At 41.1% G+C, this 17561-nt stretch overlaps 1 protein-coding gene across 9 annotated transcripts in view; it reads right to left on the bottom strand.

The window, feature by feature from the left end:
- Positions 1 to 17561, bottom strand: part of DAB1 (DAB adaptor protein 1) — a 568090-nt gene that overhangs the window by 291030 nt on the left and 259499 nt on the right. The window lies entirely within an intron of this gene.

The raw sequence follows: 17561 nt of genomic DNA, 5'->3' as shown, positions 1-17561 counted from the left end.
TTCCAGCAGATCTGCCTGAAGGAAGATGCACTGTGCAGTGTGTGTGTGTGTGTGTGTGTGTGTGTGTGTGTAATCAATGCATAAATAGAATGAAACAGACTTATGAATGGAAACACACAAAAATGACAGGGCGACTGGAAATTGACCGATTTGTCCATTCCTAATCTGAGCTTCCCAATCAGCACAGCCATGGCAATAAAGAGATTTGCATTACTATTCATATGTAAAAGCATGTCACCAGTTTCCGCCAACATTGAGTGTGTTGGATGTAAAATGGCTCCTCCTTTGCTTGGGATAGATGCTCTTGGAGCTCTACAGGAAAAGAATTCCACGCATATGTTGACCATAATCATATCAGGAAAGACTTCCAGTATCTCTGCCGAAAACATACAGGTGGGGAACCTTTTTTCTTTGTGCTTCCATGATCCTCACCATTCACAAAAATATTTTTAGAAATGGCCCCATGTATTTCCAGCCTGAAAAGGGCCAACTAAGGAATCAATATTCTCAGTAAGGAGGTCTGGCATCTACTCATTTCCCACAGATTGCTCTGTGACCTTAAGGAGGAATGTTGAGGCTTCATACTTGTTAAGTGCTCATAAACGATCCATAGAGGTTACAAAGAGGATGTTACAGAACTGCAAAGTATCCTTCCTAGTATCACTCACTGCACTGCATTCACACTCTTTCCGGTAGCGGAATGGCACACACCTTCATTTCTCAGGAAAAGTGAAGCGTATTGAGCTTCAAGGGTGACATGCATTAACGGTACCATTATTAGAAGATAATGTGCTTCCATTAGCACATGAAGTTCTGGAAAGGGCACTGCTTGGTGTCTCCTTTGGAAGAAAAAACCCACATGCAAGGCACATTTTCTTTACTTCTCATTTGCACTCGTTGTTTTAGCAAAAGTTACTGGTGGCTCGTAAATGAGAAAAGGCTTCCGGCCCAGCTGACATACAATATGAATGAAGCCCAAACACAGAATGTATTAACATTTTCAGGTCATTTCGCTGGTCCGTTTCTCTTTGTTACATACAGACTAGCTTGAAATAATTGTTCATTTTAAAAATGGAAGGCTTTAGATTTCTCTCTCATTACTGTAAATGGGGAAGATCTTCACCAAGATTGTGATAAATGCGGCATATAATCATGCTGCCTCCAGAGCTCTTCAAGACTCATTCGGAATGGTGGTTACCTATTTTGGCCAGGCTGTTTACACAAATAAATAACACAGCCCAAATTCCTCCCAAAATCATTGTTCCAATCTTCAAGAAAGGGGACAGGTCTCTGCCACAAAATTACTGCCTCATCAGCCTGCTAGGTATCCCTTCAGAATTATGCACTCAGCATTTACAAATGAAGCCACCCGCCTGGCTACATACAAATAACAAGCAGGGTTTAGAGAAGGATTCAGCACCATCAACCAATGCTTCTGGGTATGTGCTTGGTAATGCTGTCAAATTCAGCTGCTACTCGGTTCTCCAACAAAGGGCGATGGAGGAAAATCAGTGTGCACTGAAACTCTACTTAGGCTAAACTAGCTAAATCCTACTATGGTGCTTTAACTCAGTCTCTGAAAAACATGGGTGTGCAGTCCAAAACATCTGGAGGGCACCAGGTTGGCAAAGGCTGCTTTAACTGTAAATCAAGCTTTTAAAAGTTTTAATTTACCTACTGCAAATATACCCAATGTGATTTCAAACAGAAAGTCATAAAATACTGCATTATTCTGGCTAATTATACACTTGATTCATTTCTAATTTGATTATTTTATATTGACATTTCCGCTGAGCAAATATTTTTATATTGGTTTCATCTTAACTCTGAATGACAGCAGTCACAATTATATTATAATTTAAACACAGTGGATTTGTTCAAGAAAAATCCCAGGGAATGTCATAATTGCACACTCTGTATCTGTTTCTCTGCATGCTTCCATGTATCAGCGAAGACAATACCCAACTGGATAGGCCAGTGCTCTGATTTGTTATAAGGCAGATTCCTGTCTCATGCATATATCTCCGTGGTGCATCTTTGAAGATGACATTCCTGTGACCCTTGTATATGTCTTGAAGACTAAGAGTTGCACAACAGAGGCTTGCATCTAAACTCAGCTTTCTGTTTAGTGGCACAGATTGGTTTTCTTGTGCTGGACAATGCACCTGGACACACCATCATTAGATTTGTACCCACCCTTCACCATAAGTTCCCATAAGTTGCAACAATATAAAAATACAATACTAAAATCAGCTAAAACAATTGGCAGACAAAAGAATAGAGTGAATCTATATCAAAGGCCAGGGAAAGAGGTACATCTTTAGCAACAGAGTAAAGTTATGGAGTGAAGTTGTGGGACACATCACAAGGGATGAGCTCAGGGCTATCAGTGTGGGACAGATTTTGCTGTTTAAGTGGGCCTCTGTTTATCTACCATTGTTTAGATTCTACTTTTAAAAGAAAGAAAGGAAGGAAGGAAGGAAGGAAGGAAGGAAGGAAGGAAGGAAGGGCCTAATTCACCAGGATGCCTTGGTTATGATATTTATTTGTGCCTATCATTTGAAATTAAAATGCATTATTTTATTATTTCAATGCATATGCTATTTTTTAAAAAATGCACCACACTATTAGAGAGCTAAGTATTCTTATTAGTGTAGGCTTTGATAGTTTAAAAATTAATTCTTTCCCTGCCGTTTTATTTCTGCAACATCTGTAACTGGCTTTCGATATGACTTCAAACCCCTGCTAGAAAAATAAACATCAAACTAATGAGCTTTCCTTATTGAATTCACCAAATTGGCACAATACACTAATGTTTAAACAAAAAATAAAAAATGGGGGGGGGGGAATGAAAGGGGAACTTGCTGCAGTGCCAGAATGGCAGCACGATCAATTTTAATTAGCATTGCTCATTGTAGGAAATGATAAGGTATCAGTCATAGTAATTGGTGGTGTTGACAATTAGTCAAAGTCATTAACATTGCAAAATCTAGAACAAAAAAAGGGGGCTTGCAAAAATTATACAGATCTAGAGAGAGAAAGGCTTAGTACAGAATAATTTGATTTTTGCATAGTGTAGCGCACATAGTTTGGATTTACCCACACTTCTCACAGCTATGATTTCTGTATAATTGAATGCATACACTGGATTCATTTTGGCTAGTTGTAACTGGACAACAATTTTATTTGGATACTGAACCAGATAAGAAACAATGGCCATTTCAATAATGGGATTTAATAAGTGGAAAATGCTTTCACCTAATTTCTGATAGGGAATGTTTGAGTTCTGGCTTGCCTGGAATTCTCTTGACATTAAAATTTCTCCATTTCCTACCCCAGTCTCAGTGGAAGTCATTTTTTAAGTCAGGGAATGGGATTGTAGCCTTCAAATATAACATAGAAGGAGAGCATGTTTGCCATTGTGGCCAATTCCAGCCCCATAGAGCACATGCATTTGCTAAGGTACACACTAGGGACTGATAAAAAGGGTGAGGTTTGATTTCTAATTTTTCTAATTTTAAATTAAGGTCTCCACATTTCCACAGCAATTTGTGATTTGTCTTTTAAAAAAAAAGTCATGAAAATTCAATGATATTTTAGTATGAGTACGGTTTTGACTGAGATACACATTTTTGCATGAAATTTCTTCTAATATAATGCATTTCTGTTTGTTGTTTTCATTAGAATATGCATACTTGGGCACACTTTGTCTTAATATGTGCATTTTTGCACACATTGTTTAGATGAAGAATTGCATCACAAAATTCAGAAGAGTACAAATTTCAAAGGATAACTGTGTTTCAATCTGAGGAATGGTTCAGAAAGTGTGAATTAGGTAGTTGTCATTAAAATGCAAACAATATCAAATTTATTTTGCATCCCTGGTGCACACATTTTAAAAAGTTATGCTTGAACCAATCCTTAGTTTATAATCCCACATGAGAAACAAAAAACAGGACTTGTCAGTAAGTATTCAGCTTAAACATCATCTGATTATTTCCACAGCCTTCATGCTAGCCAGTGCCAACACACGAGAATGGGATGCAAAACACAACTACCTATGTTTTCATTGATAGCCACAATTTTGGGAAGCTTGCCTTTTGCCAAGTGCTTGTTGTTTCCGAATCTAGGTTTATCATTCCAGCTGACGAAGACACTGACTTTTTTGGTAAAAACAAGGGAGGCCCGGAAATGGAGGAAAAACATTATGTTTCGTGCCCTGGTAGACTCTCCAAACAGCAGTGGGAGCTGAGCAGTTCTCCACATTAAAAAAAATATTCTGTGGAGAACTGTAAATTTTGACAATGACAAGAGAACACTCCATCCATATGCATCATTCTAATATAGAATAACACATCATTATGTAGCACATGACTCAAAGAAGCTTGATTTGAGCCAGGAATGATCAGCATTTAGTTCTAAAGAACTATTTTGAATGGCATGTGAGTCTTTAAAATATTTTAGTAAAAAGGGAAGAGAAGGAGTGTTTGAGTATGTACAAAAGGTCTTTCCCTTCTATTCAGCAACATAATTTGGAATTATGAGGAAAAAAATTTGATTTAAAAGACTAAGTGATGCTCTATGTCAGGCATAGGCAAACTCCGGCCCTTCAGATGTTTTGGAACTACAATTCCCATCATCCCTAGCTAACAGGACCAGTGGTCGGGGTGATGGGAACTGTAGTCTCAAAACATCTGGAGGGCTGGAGTTTACCTGTGCCTGCTCTACTTTAATTGTGTGACTAGCAGTCATTTCAAGGGATGTAAACCTCGGATGGGTGATTTCATCAGATCACCATGTGCGAGGAGAGAACGTTTGAACTTCCCACCAATGGCACTGCTTACCTCAGAGACAAAACTCCCATGGGCGACATGGGACGCTACCAGCCAGCTCAGTACTGCCTACACTGACTGGTCTTATCTGGCTTTGTATCCATTTAGGCAAATTGCTGTATGTTTATACTTCAAGCAAGCGACTCACTAAGTACCGTATTTTTCGCCCTATAGGACGCACTTTTCCCCCTCCAAAAATGAAGGGGAAATGTGTGTGCGTCCTGTGGGGTGAATGCAGGCTTTCGGTGAAGCCTCTCCAGGCTTCGTGGACCTCTCCGCAAGCAGCGGGAGTGCTCCCGCAGCTTGCAGAGAGTTGCCTGCATGCTGAAGCCTGCGCGCGCTGAGCTCAGCGCGTCCAGGCTTTGCGGACCTCTCCGCAAGCAGCGGGAGCGCTCCCGCAGCTTGCGGAGAGTTGCCTGCATGCTGAAGCCTGCGCGCTGAGCTCAGCGCGTCCAGGCTTTGCGGACCTCTCCGCAAGCAGCGGGAGCGCTCCCGCAGCTTGTGGAGAGTTGCCTGCATGCTGAAGCCTGCGCGCTGAGCTCAGCGCGTCCAGGCTTCGCGGACCTCTCCGCAAGCAGCGGGAGCGCTCCCGCTGCTTGCGGAGAGTTGCCTGCATGCTGAAGCCTGCGCGCGCTGAGCTCAGCGCGTCCAGGCTTCGCGGACCTCTCAGCAAGCAGCGGGAGCCAGCACTGGGCTCCCACAGCTTGCAGAGAGCTGCCTGTTTGGGGGCTGGGGTCGGGGAAAACTCAGGCGGGCCTCCCCCGCCCCAGCCCCACGCCTGGGGGGTAAATAATTTTTTTCCCTTTATTTCCCCCCCCAAAAAAACTAGGTGCGCCTTATGGGACAGTGCGTCCTATAGGGCGAAAAATACGGTAACTATTACATTGTATTTCAGTGGTAGCTGTTTATTTCACCAACACATCTAAATATCTCTTTAGCTAGAAATCTACCACCCATAAGTAGCAGAATCTTCACCACAAGCCTGCAAAGTAGGTTAAGTTCAAGACAGGGAATTTGGGAATAGCCTCAGATATTTGTCCTGCCCCTACACTTAACAGTTCATTGCTTTTGTCTCCAATCCCTGTGCACTAGACTCATTTTCCTGACCAAGCCAGATCTAGTTAGGCACTTGCTGGGCTGAGTGGATCAGGAATTGCTCCCAGCTGAAAGAAATGCATTCAGTTACTGAGCTGGAACAAGTCCAAATCCAATCTGCTCCCCCACTGGAAAATAAGCTTTCATGTGCACAGACCTTGAGGTGGAAGTCATCCGTGTAACTGAATGAGCATCAGTAACTACAGCACTCAGATATGGCCTAGGCCACTTCTCTTCATGGCTGACATTGGAAATTCCTCCATATTAATAGGAGCTCTGATGCTATTCAAAGCCAAATGATAACATCCATGGCATAAAGATTAGATATATTTTGTTTTATGTTCCTCACCATTATTTATCTCAGTTTATGATGACACAAACCAACTAGATTCAGTAACAGCATTAGGTATCTAACACAGGGATTGAAAGGATAAAATAAGAGATAGAGTAAACAGCATGTTTGCACAGCAAACTTAAACACTTGTTGTTAACCTGTGGGAATATGAACCAAATATACCTCCAGTCTTTTCTCCAAGGAGCTTCAGTGATTTCTCCCACATTTTATCTGCACAACAACCCTGTAAGGAAGGTGTGGGACTGGAACAAGGCCACTCAGTGAACTGTATTTGAATTATTTCATGCGGCGACTGCATCTCTGCCAACCCAAGAGGGCCACTGCTGCATTTTCCTTCATTTTTGAAGGCTTTAATGTGTTTAAAGGATTGTCTTTGTTTTACTTTCTTTTCTTCAATGCCTTGGAAGGCTATGTAAAATTCAGAAATTTGTCACATACCTACAGCAAATACCTACAGAATGAGCTATCAAAATCTGGTATATGTGCTATGGGTAGCCATCTGCTGGCAAAATTCCATTGTTGGCAGCCACCAGTTGCAAAAGCGGTGGCTAAACTTCATAATGCCGGTGTGTTATATACTACAAAAGGTTACGAGCTGTGTGAGATGGTGATTAAGGACATAAGAAAAGTCCTGTTGAATAAGGCCAATAGGCTATCTAGTTCAGCTTTCTATTCCCAGAGTTGCCAACCAGATGACTATAGGGAGCCCAAGCATAGCACACGAGTATGACAACATTCTCCACCTACTGGCATTCAGAGCCATGATACCGCTGATACTAGAAGTAAGATACAGTCATTATGACTAGTAGCCATTGATAGCTTTATCCTGCATGATTTTTCTAGTCGTCTTTCAGAGCCATCCAAGTTGGCATTCAGCACTGCATCTCATGGTAGGAAACTTCATATTTCAACTATACACTATGTGAAAAAGTAATTCCTTTTGTACTTTGAGTTTAAGGCAGAAAAAAAGGAGGAAGTAAATGAGTTTTCTATCCTGCTGCAATGTTCACTTACTATTATCTATCTCATCTGTGAAGAACTTTGACCCACTAATAGGCTGCTGTGCATTAGGCTCAGCTCAGCAAGTGTCACAGCAGCTCTGAGTATGACATGTCTTTCAATTAGATTAATCAAGTTCTAATTTGCACTGGAAGGGCATGCTAAATAAAGGGAGGTTCCAGCCAACTTATCTCCATGACAAAGAAATGTGTCATTAAAACCAATTCTAAATACTAAATTTCAGAAAATTTAATTATGTTTAATTTCTATTTCTCTTGCACTTTCAGGCCTTTGAACAAGTAACCATATAAATATAGAATACAATTGTAATTCCACATGCACACAGTTTTGGGAGGTGGGGAATAACAGAATACAAGTTGGTCTCTATGCCCCCTAAGCAGAATACAATACCTAGTTTTAAATATTATATTATGAAAACACTGAATAAAATTACATTTACAATTGTAGGCTTAGTTTCTGCCAATTTCTAAGGGAAATAATTCCCCAACTATGGAACACCAACCTACCTCTCCATGTGTTATCATAATCCAGTGTTCAGTGAAGGCGGCTTTCTCATATGGTGGAACGTGAAAGAAGAGGCAGTGTCTAATGTGTTTCCTTCTATTTTGCCAAGGAGAAATTTGAAAGCCAGTGCCCATGATGCAGTGCAGGTGTCAGGTGCTCATGGTGACCTATCATTATCAGTGTCATGATTCTCATCTCAAGATCTTGCAGTGGATGGCAGAGGACCCTAATGAAGACCAGGTTCAGACTACTTCTTTGGCAAGTACCTTATTTGGAAGGTCTTCTAGTTGAAGGATATACTCTAGCCATGTACCTCTGCATCCTCTAATTATGAATCCAAAGACTGCAAAATAAGTATAAGGGCCCTTTAAGGTGGGGGGGGGCAGCAGCCCATGTGTTACCATTCTCAGATGTTGGCAACCAGCCTTGAAAGCAAGCCAAGAAGACTGGACAGTGAGTGCTGGAGAAAGGACAATGGAGATGGAAGTGTGCTTGAACCAGAGGAAGGTAAAAGCAGTATGGGTTCACCTGTTGGGTTGTGTCCCAGAGTACGCCAAGACGGAGAGAGAATAGTTGAAAGTGGGAAAAGAGAGAGCAAACAAAAGCTGAGTGAAGGTGAGAGAGCAGAAACAGAGCTGGAGAAAGTGAAAGCTGGTGCCTGTATGTGTGGAACAGAGAATGAGGATGTGAGAGGCAGGGAGGCAGCTAGCATAAGCATGTATGTCAGAAGGAATGTGTGTGGAGGGGATTGATGCAGAGACTGCAGCAAAGAGGACTGGAGAACAGTCAAAGAGACAAGGGAACAGAAATAATTTACAGAAGACAAAAAATCTACTGGTGGTCGATGGGGTGAGAACATAAAGGAGCTCTCAAAAGACAGTCTGGTCCATGAAAGGGTCGACTGGGCAGTTTGGCTTCAGTGGGAACATGTAAGGGGATATTGAGGATTTCTGGGACTGGCTGACACAGTCGCAGTCTGCAGTGTGTTATTATTTTACTTTTAAATTGTATTTTAAATCACAGAGTACAAAAGGCATATAAGTTAAATAAATATATAAAGGTGGGGTTCAAATCCTGTGATTAGAAGGGTCAAGGCGAACCTTATCATGGGAACTTTCCTTGCACTTTTAAGAATTATAGCCTGAGTGCAAAGCAGTTTGGTCAACTTTTACAAGCCGTTACATCTTTGATCTTTCCCCCATATGCATCTATTTATTTTCTGCCTGGTCCAGTTCTTCCAGCATGTTTTGCTTGTCTTGCACAAGTAGTCACATCTCTTTCCATGTCAAACCACAAGTCCTTGAAAGAAATCCCCAGGATAACTACCTCTGACTCCAAGCAAAGGAACTCCGACTTCAATCTTTACCTCCAACCGGTGCCTCAGGCAAAATCTTGAATAAGTAAGAAAGACTCAGAGATGTTTCTCAGAGATCAACACATTTTCAAGGTCAATTTCTTAAGACTGCGCCTTTCATTGCTCATCACTTTCTGCCCGATTTCATGTGTTATCATTATGCATTGATTTATTCTTTCCTTTTTATGCCATTCTTTTGTGCTTCATCTGGGGGTGGGCTCCACACCATGCATTATAACGAGAGGATCAGGCTCGGCTGGGGTTCAATTGAGTAGATTGACTGCTCAATAAGCAGAATGTCAGGAACTAAATACAACCTGGAAGCTTCTCACACCCTGTTTTCCCTCTTCCCAGTCACTTTCAGTCATACAGCTCAAGCTTTTTGCAGCTTATATAGTTAATTAGTTTGCTTTAAACAGTTGTTTAAACAATTTCTGCTAGGGAGAAAAAAAAACCCAGAAGTTGCATTTGGTACTCTACTTTTCTGAGACTGGCGATTCCTCTCACACACTCATTTGTAGATCAGATTAAAGCTGACAGAGATGAAACTCGGCTGGCCCACATCCTTGAGATTGCTCCGGGGCCTCAAATCTGCATTTCATCGTGATGTGAGCACATGTTCCCATCATTGCTACATCCATCTGTATCACTCTGGATGTTAATTGTATGCAAACCCTATTTCCTTCATGAATCTGTTCATTAAAGTTCACCAAACCTGACAAGAGCCCCAAATAAGCATAACATCCTCATGCAGTTCATAGCTATGTGGCACCTCAGGTTTGGGAATATAAGCCTCAGGGTCTAGTACTTTAAATATGTAGATCATAATCCTACAAGGTATCTATCAGAGGTGCATCAAAAAGGCAGTTTCAACAGAGAATGCAAATGTATTAAATATGTATTCTTTAGAAATGCTGATCAGCAAGTTTGATTCCTTCAATGTGCAACTGTTCAATGTGCATGCTTCAGTGAACTGACAAACTCTCTATATACTAAAAGATAAAGCAGGAGTGCTTGCTCTCCCACACAGTTCTGCCTCTTTTAATAGTATAAGCCAAACTTTTGGGAGCCCCTGCCTTCTTGGTTCCATAAACTCATCCCCAGTGCACTACAAAAAGCATCAAGCCCATTGTATTTTATGTGGTACAGCAACCATTTATTTCATCTATGCATCAGAAGAAGAAGGCCACCTCCAACTCATGGAAACTTGTGGAGAGACCTGGTGGATTCAGGACTCAAGTTACTACTGTGTCTGTTTTTTTACATTCCTATGCAGATGCCAAGTTGCCTATTGTAATTTTCTCAATAGAATGAACAATTATTCACTTTTGAATTGATTTGCTGTGATTTTTTTAAAAGCATAATTCAGAATAGTGGTTTGCACCATTCACTAAGGAACATAAAGGTAAAGGTAGCCCTGACTGTTAGGTCCAGTCGCAGACGACTCTGGGGTTGCGTGCTCATCTCCCTCTGTAGGCCAAGGGAGCTGGCGTTTGTCCACAGAAAGCTTTCTGGGTCCTGTGGCCAGCATGACTAAGCCACTTCTGGCAAACCAGAACAGCACACGGAAATGCCGTTTACCTTCCTGCTGGAGTGCTACCTATTTATCTACTTGCACTTTGACGTGCTTTCGAACTGCTAGGTTGGCAGGAGCTGGGACCGAGCAACGGGAGCTCACCCTGTCGCGGTGATTCAAACTGCCGACCTTCCGATCGGCAAGCCCTAGGCTCTGTGGTTTAGCGCAATAAAATTCAAAACAGTAATTGCACATTTATTCAAAATGTGGTTAAAATTATTTAGCTTAATTAATTCAACAAAATAGATGTATTTGATCCAGTGATACCAGCCTTACAAAGTCTGATAGTCATTTACACCTCCAGGGCTCCCCATTTTCCCTTTGCCTCTTAGAGCCCCACTAGGCATCCCTCGCAGGGGACAGTACCAACCACTTTGGGAACCATTGGTATAAGCTATAGTATTTAAACCATCAGATTCATGAGAAAGACGTGGAAATTGCAAGAAAATTCACATGTGATTTCCTGTATGTCTATGCATGGTGATGGGGACTAAAGGCATTTGTAAAAGTAAATGTTTCCATAAGCAGCAGTGATGCCACTGTCAGAAGGGTGACTCTGCCCCACCCCACTGGCTGCTACGGGTTCAAATATCACGGGAAATGATTTAGAATAAACATTAGGAAGAATTTCCTGACAGTAGGCATTTTTCCAACAGTGGAGTCCCCCAGAAATTGGTGGACACCCCTTCATTAGTTGTTTCTAAGCTGCATGCCCAGCTAGAGGGGGTGCCGTGGCAGTGAGTTTCCTGCATTTTCAGGAGTTTGGACAAAGTGACCTTTGTTAAGCTATTTTCCAATGATCTTCCCGCACTCCCTGTTAAAAGAGTGGCTTACTTGTTTAGATTGTCCTCACTTGCTCCACTCTCAGGGAGCTTCCACACAGCAGTCTATAGTGGACTCAGTGCTGCTCAAGCATGAAAGCTTTGAATGGTATCCGCACAGCATCCTCATCAAAATGCCATCCCATGCTATCTCCCCATTTCCATTTCAGGCAAATATCTGCTAAGTAAACAAACAAACCCCATGCCCCATCCCACCTCCACTGTGCAAAAATGGTAAATTGGGATTAAATGAGGGGGAACAAAAAGAATGGCATTTTGATGAAGATGACGCCATGCGGATGTGTGCATGAGCAAGCATGAATCCACAATAGACCACTGTGTAGAAGTGCTCCCCATTGTCCTTAGTGTCATCGTGATGCAGGCAACACTGATTCAATGCGTATTGCCGTGAGGCCATCCCAATCGTTATGTGATCCCTGATTGGGAGGAATAGCAGCATGAGGAGGAGGAAGAAATGACAGCAACGATGCAGTAGCCAGGGTGAAAAATAACACCAAGCAGGAGTGGAAAAGCTGAAAATTCACGCAATCAAAATGAGATGAAATTGCTATATTAAAAAAAATATGTAAATATTTGAAGTGGAGAATATTTAACACAGACCTAGACATAACTGTCTTGTTTATTCACAATGACCCTTGTCAATGTTTCTGCCCACCCTAGTATGTGAGTAATCAGATAAGCAAATATGCTTTAATTTGCACACATTTCCACATATATGCGTGCGCACACAAAACAGTGCCCAAATGTGTCCCTTCTCTTCCACCACCTCGGATTCTGCATGCCCCAAATGATTAACTCTATTAGGAACATGTTGTTGTTGTTAATTCATCCACAATCTGGCACTTTCAGCACAGAAACCCCTGTTGGTTGAAAATAAGCATCTCTAAATAGTTTTTATAAACCGTTGGCTGAGAAAAAGCTAGAGTGGCAAGATCATGGTTTCAAAAAGAAATGAAGGAAAACTGAGGTTCTGTGCTCTGAAACAAGGATTCCTGTTACATTCTTTAGGGGTTTTTTTTGGGGGGGGGAGGTCCATCATTTACACGAAGACATTGGGAAACCCTAATTATTGCCCAGTCAGAGTGATTCTATGTGTAAAGTTTTCCATAGAATACAAAGACTTCAGAGAAAGCTTGACAGGACCCACCAGAGTATTTAAGCATATTTTCTATTCGTTTAAGTTCACAAGCAGCCCCAGAGGAGAGAACAGAACTACTCATGTGCTTAAATGTAAGTGCCTGATTAACAGACTTACTCAATCACAGCCTAAATACAGTTCCAGTTGATTTTATCACTTTGAAAGGAAGCAGCCTAATTCTTTCCAATCAATGGTTAAAACAAACATTAGTGTCTAGATTTCTAATGAACTCTATGCATTCCCACCTGCACCCCCCCCAAATCTTCTGACTTTCTAGCTGATCTGATGATTGAAATATTGTTTAGCATCAGAACAAAAACTTATTGGTGGTGGTGGGGAGAGTATGTTGTCTTCATAGAGGATAAACTATTTTTTGCAGATTGTCGTTAGGGGGGGGGGAAGCAGCAGAAAATAATATTTTGTTCAAGCCAAAAATAGGAACATCCCCACACACCAGAAGCTGACACCTGTTGGAAGCTGAATTCCAATCTGAAGTCTGCTACTGGGCTGAAAATTATGCATCAAGATAACTATAAATAGGATTTTTTTTCACAGCTGTCTACAACGGGGGGAAAAAATCTGTTAAGAAGAGAAATTACAGATGTCTATTATCCATTATTTAAATGGATTCAAGCTGGAATTACAAATTTGCTATCTTCAAAAATATCAATTTGCATGTTGGAGCTGATGGACAAATAATATAATAATGGAAGGAAGGAAAGATGTTCTGGCGGCTTGTGGTCCAGTCATGGGAGCTGATGCATGTATATCACAGCCCAGAGAGTGCATTGGCACGATTATCCTGGCACTAGTCTAACATTATGACCAGGCCCATGATGCTGGTGTAGTAGCAAAACATCATATCAACATCACTTTGGTGTTTGCCTCCCCACTTTGCTCAGAAAGAAAAGTGCCCAAGGGGGGGCACTTGAAGAGCAGCAGAGATAGGTTACATGCACATAGGATATAGATACAGAATACTGCCATTCATATCATTCCCACATCCAACCCCTGCCCTATATGCTTCCTAGAAGCAACAGAAGACTGGTATCTCACCTTCAAACAGTTCTCCATGGCGTAGCCCTCTAGGTTAGGTGCTGATTTGATGGGAAAGTTCAACACACCATTGATCCCCTTCACAACACACCCAAACAGCATGGGATTGCACCACAGGGAAGTGACCCCACATGTCTGTCTCTCTCTCTGTGTGTGTGTGTGTGTAGGGATGGAGGGAGTTCCCAGAGAATGAATTCCACCTTGCAGCCATGCCCAAATAATCATTTTTCTTTTGCTAGTTGTACTGTGATAGCTGGTGCAGTCCAAAATTGCCTTCATTGCTACAGATACTGTGTATTAATGTGATCAGTATGCCGGCCCATATTCATAATGATCCTTAGTATGAGGCTATCATCTCACAGGGCATTGCTTTGTATCTGTTTGATACATTTGTTTACAATCTGTTCTCAGAAAGCAATGTGAAAGGAGGACGAGGGCCAGTGTGTGCTTTAGTGGTTGCAGTGGTTTGAGTTTGGAAATGCAAGTTCAAATCCTTGCTCAGTCATGAAGCTCATTGGGTGACCTTGAGCAAATCGTTCTCTCTCGTCTTAACCTAGGCCACAGGCATACCGTGAGAATAAAAGAGATAGCTCTATGTGTGCTACAATACACTACCTGGAAGATGAGTGGAATACAAATATACAAGATTCCCATAAAACTGAATAGGTCCCCTGAATATGACAAATGGGTGTGCTGATACATTTTTAACTGTAATTCATTATACTGTAGTTTATATTGTTGTGACCCACCTTGGATGATGAGAGGAGGGATACCAATCTCATAAACAAACAAGTAAGTAAACTCAATTGTCTATTAAGACTGCAAAACTATGCAAACTTATTTGAGAGGAAGGTTCATTGAACTCAGAGGAAAGTACATCCCAGCAAATATGCGCAGGATTGAGATACCTTGTAAAATTGTCTGTGCTGAGCTTGCTAAATCATAGCATAAAAAAGATCATCTGCTGTGCATACTTTGTTGCTCGTTTGCATACTAATTAAAATAACTGTGCTAATGAGCTGCTAAATTGCTCAGATAAACAATCTTGCAAGCAGACCCTTCAAGACCTTAAAGCTAAGCTACGTCACTCATCAAGTTTAGCAAAGTTTCTTAATTACTTCTTACTTAGCCCCTTTGTCATTGGGCTGAGTAGCAGTTGTAGCTAAAATGAATTGCTGATAAACACATTTAAATAGTGTTCCAATCTAACATGCTGGCTTTTGAGCACAAGTTTAGGAATACGATCTGAACCGATGCCCCTTATTTTCTTGGTTTTAATATAGGGCTGTGCCCCTTATTTTCTTGGTTTTAATATAGGGCTGTGCACAGTGCTCACTTGAAAGAAAGAAAGAACCCTTTGGGGTGAAATGGGGCTTTGGGAACCAAAATCTCATTCACCTTTTGGGTATTCCCAAACTGTCTATTCTGCTATTTCAGTGCTCTCCACTCTAGCTGCCTCCCTTTCCCAACTGATCAAAGCCAACCATCAATCATAGAAATAGAATGGCTTCACAATACAACATAGCCAATAATTGCTGGTAATGTGTCAGATCAAGAAGACCATACAGAGTGAGGGCAATGTTTCAAGGCTACACTTGGAACAGGTAAATGCTCAGTAACAAGGGGAAATAAGTTCAGTCGGTAGAGCATGAGCCTCTTAACCTCAAGCCTCATGTTGAGAAAAAGATTCCTGCATTGCAGGGGTGTGTACTCCAGCTCTACAATTTTATGAGTCCATGTTTCTATGAAATGCAGCACCTACTTTTCCCCACCTCTTATTTTAGATGAAATACTGGAGACTTCCTAGACAACATTCAACAAGGAAGCTGTCCAGCATATGTCTATGGCCTTGCACAGTTTCCATTCATTTCAACCAGAGAATTTGTAGCAGGAGAATTTTCCAGTGAATTGTTCCCTAGATGTGTGTTTTTTTTGGGGGGGGGATTTTCCAAATTGGCAGGAATGCAAATTTGGCCTTGGGTGAACAAACATCACAAAATTAATGCACTAGGGAGAATGATTTCCTTTGAAGAAAGAAAATGAAATCACAGTGAAAGAAGGCTTCACTCTGTAATAATATTTGCCACTTAGGAAAAGAAGAAAATCTCTCAATTAATAAGATTCAACTCTAGAAGGCATTTTTCCCTGAAAGTGTTCTCACTGCTAGCAAGACAAATCCCAAAGCTTAACTCAATGAGTCAGTACAAAAGTAGTTTATTTTACTTCAGCTTTGCCTACTGGGTCTGTATCTCACACTACTTAACGTTTGTCCTAAAATTACAGGGGATGACTACATTTGGCAAGCTCTGTCTTTGAATTTATTGTTTCCAATGCTGTTTCTGAGAAGCTGACTATCAAAGTATTTCTCAATCAGACCTTCAGAATTACAAGAGCACAGGAGGAGGCATTATGGTGTACAAAAATGTGTATATTAGGAGAACTGTCCACAAATATGTGTATTTTTTGGTGGAATTAACATACACATGCGCCTCAGTTGTGGTTCATATTACAAATGCAGCAAGCTGGCCATGCTTAGGTGTATTTTGCATTATGTGTTCTTCTCCAGCTTAAAATGTATCCTGCACAAGCAGAATCGAGCTCTTTATTTTCAACGAACCACTCATTGATGGCTTTGAACTGCCTGTCCATCCTTTGGGTCGATTCTCTTTTTTGTTCTTCACCAGTATTTCATGTGGTAGTTTTTTTCTATCTACTCTTGTTCCTGGGCATGTTACTTTGGGGGGCAGGAGATGCCTAAATTTCACGAACCCCTCCTTTATAGCTGCTAGTAGGAACAAGCCATTCTTAGGGGGCAGCAGAATAAGGTGTATGTGCAGAAGACCACCAGTATAGTAAGTTAGAAAATAATGAGGCTCTGATTCAGCTTGGGGCACTTAATAAAGCAGTTCAACTGGGGGAGCAATAAAAACCAAAAGCAGGTTCTGAACTGAACTGAGGAGGTCTACCTATCACTAGAGTACATCAGATATTTCTACTGCTTCCAGTTTTCCACTCTGCATGCATTTTACTTGCTTTCGTTGTCCCTTTAACATTTTCTTTGAATTAATTCCCTGGCCTGCTGGCATGCAATCTATGCACTTGCATAGGGCACTTGGTAGGGCAATCATGTGCAGCTAGCTGGGTTCATGTTCAATGCTTACTGTGTGCTCGATAACTCACTGTGAATCATCCTTAACTTTGATAATTGTAGAATATTAACATATTCTTCAGCAGTGAATTTGTAGATGCAAAATACCATATACAATACTTGTTCAACATCAGTATCCTACTGACTGGATTAACTATGTAGATTAGATATAAAACAACCTAAATCTCTGAATGCTATAAGGGAAAATGAGAAATTGTGCTGTATTCAGAGTTGATATTTTGATCATGAAACTCTTCTAAATTGCCAGTTTAAGATCCTTAACAAATATTACCTTTTGAGAGATTACAGAAACATCTGGAGCATCAGGAAGGACTAGCAAATGGATTACCAAATAAACAAAGCTCAAGTAGCAAAACAACAATAACATCTCCTGAGCTTTCCTCAGCTAAGAAATTTATGCAAACTAAGAATGAAGTCCTTTAAGGAGACAACTTAAATATTCAACGCAAACAGAAACTAGAGTGGAATTCAGTCAGAGTTGAACGCAAGTCCTAGTGATTTCAGTAATGGAGTTCAGCATGCTGTTTCCCTCTGAAATCAATAGATGCAAAAGTCCAGGAATGATCACTAGCTTATTTGCTTTCCTCTTTGGCTCATTAGAATGAGAACTTCCGAGTCCT

This window comes from Podarcis raffonei, chromosome 6, assembly GCF_027172205.1.
Source record: "Podarcis raffonei isolate rPodRaf1 chromosome 6, rPodRaf1.pri, whole genome shotgun sequence".
In the NCBI taxonomy this organism is placed as follows: domain Eukaryota; kingdom Metazoa; phylum Chordata; class Lepidosauria; order Squamata; family Lacertidae; genus Podarcis; species Podarcis raffonei.
The sequence above is the reverse complement of the archived record's forward strand: the minus strand, read 5'-3'. Positions and strand labels throughout refer to the sequence as shown.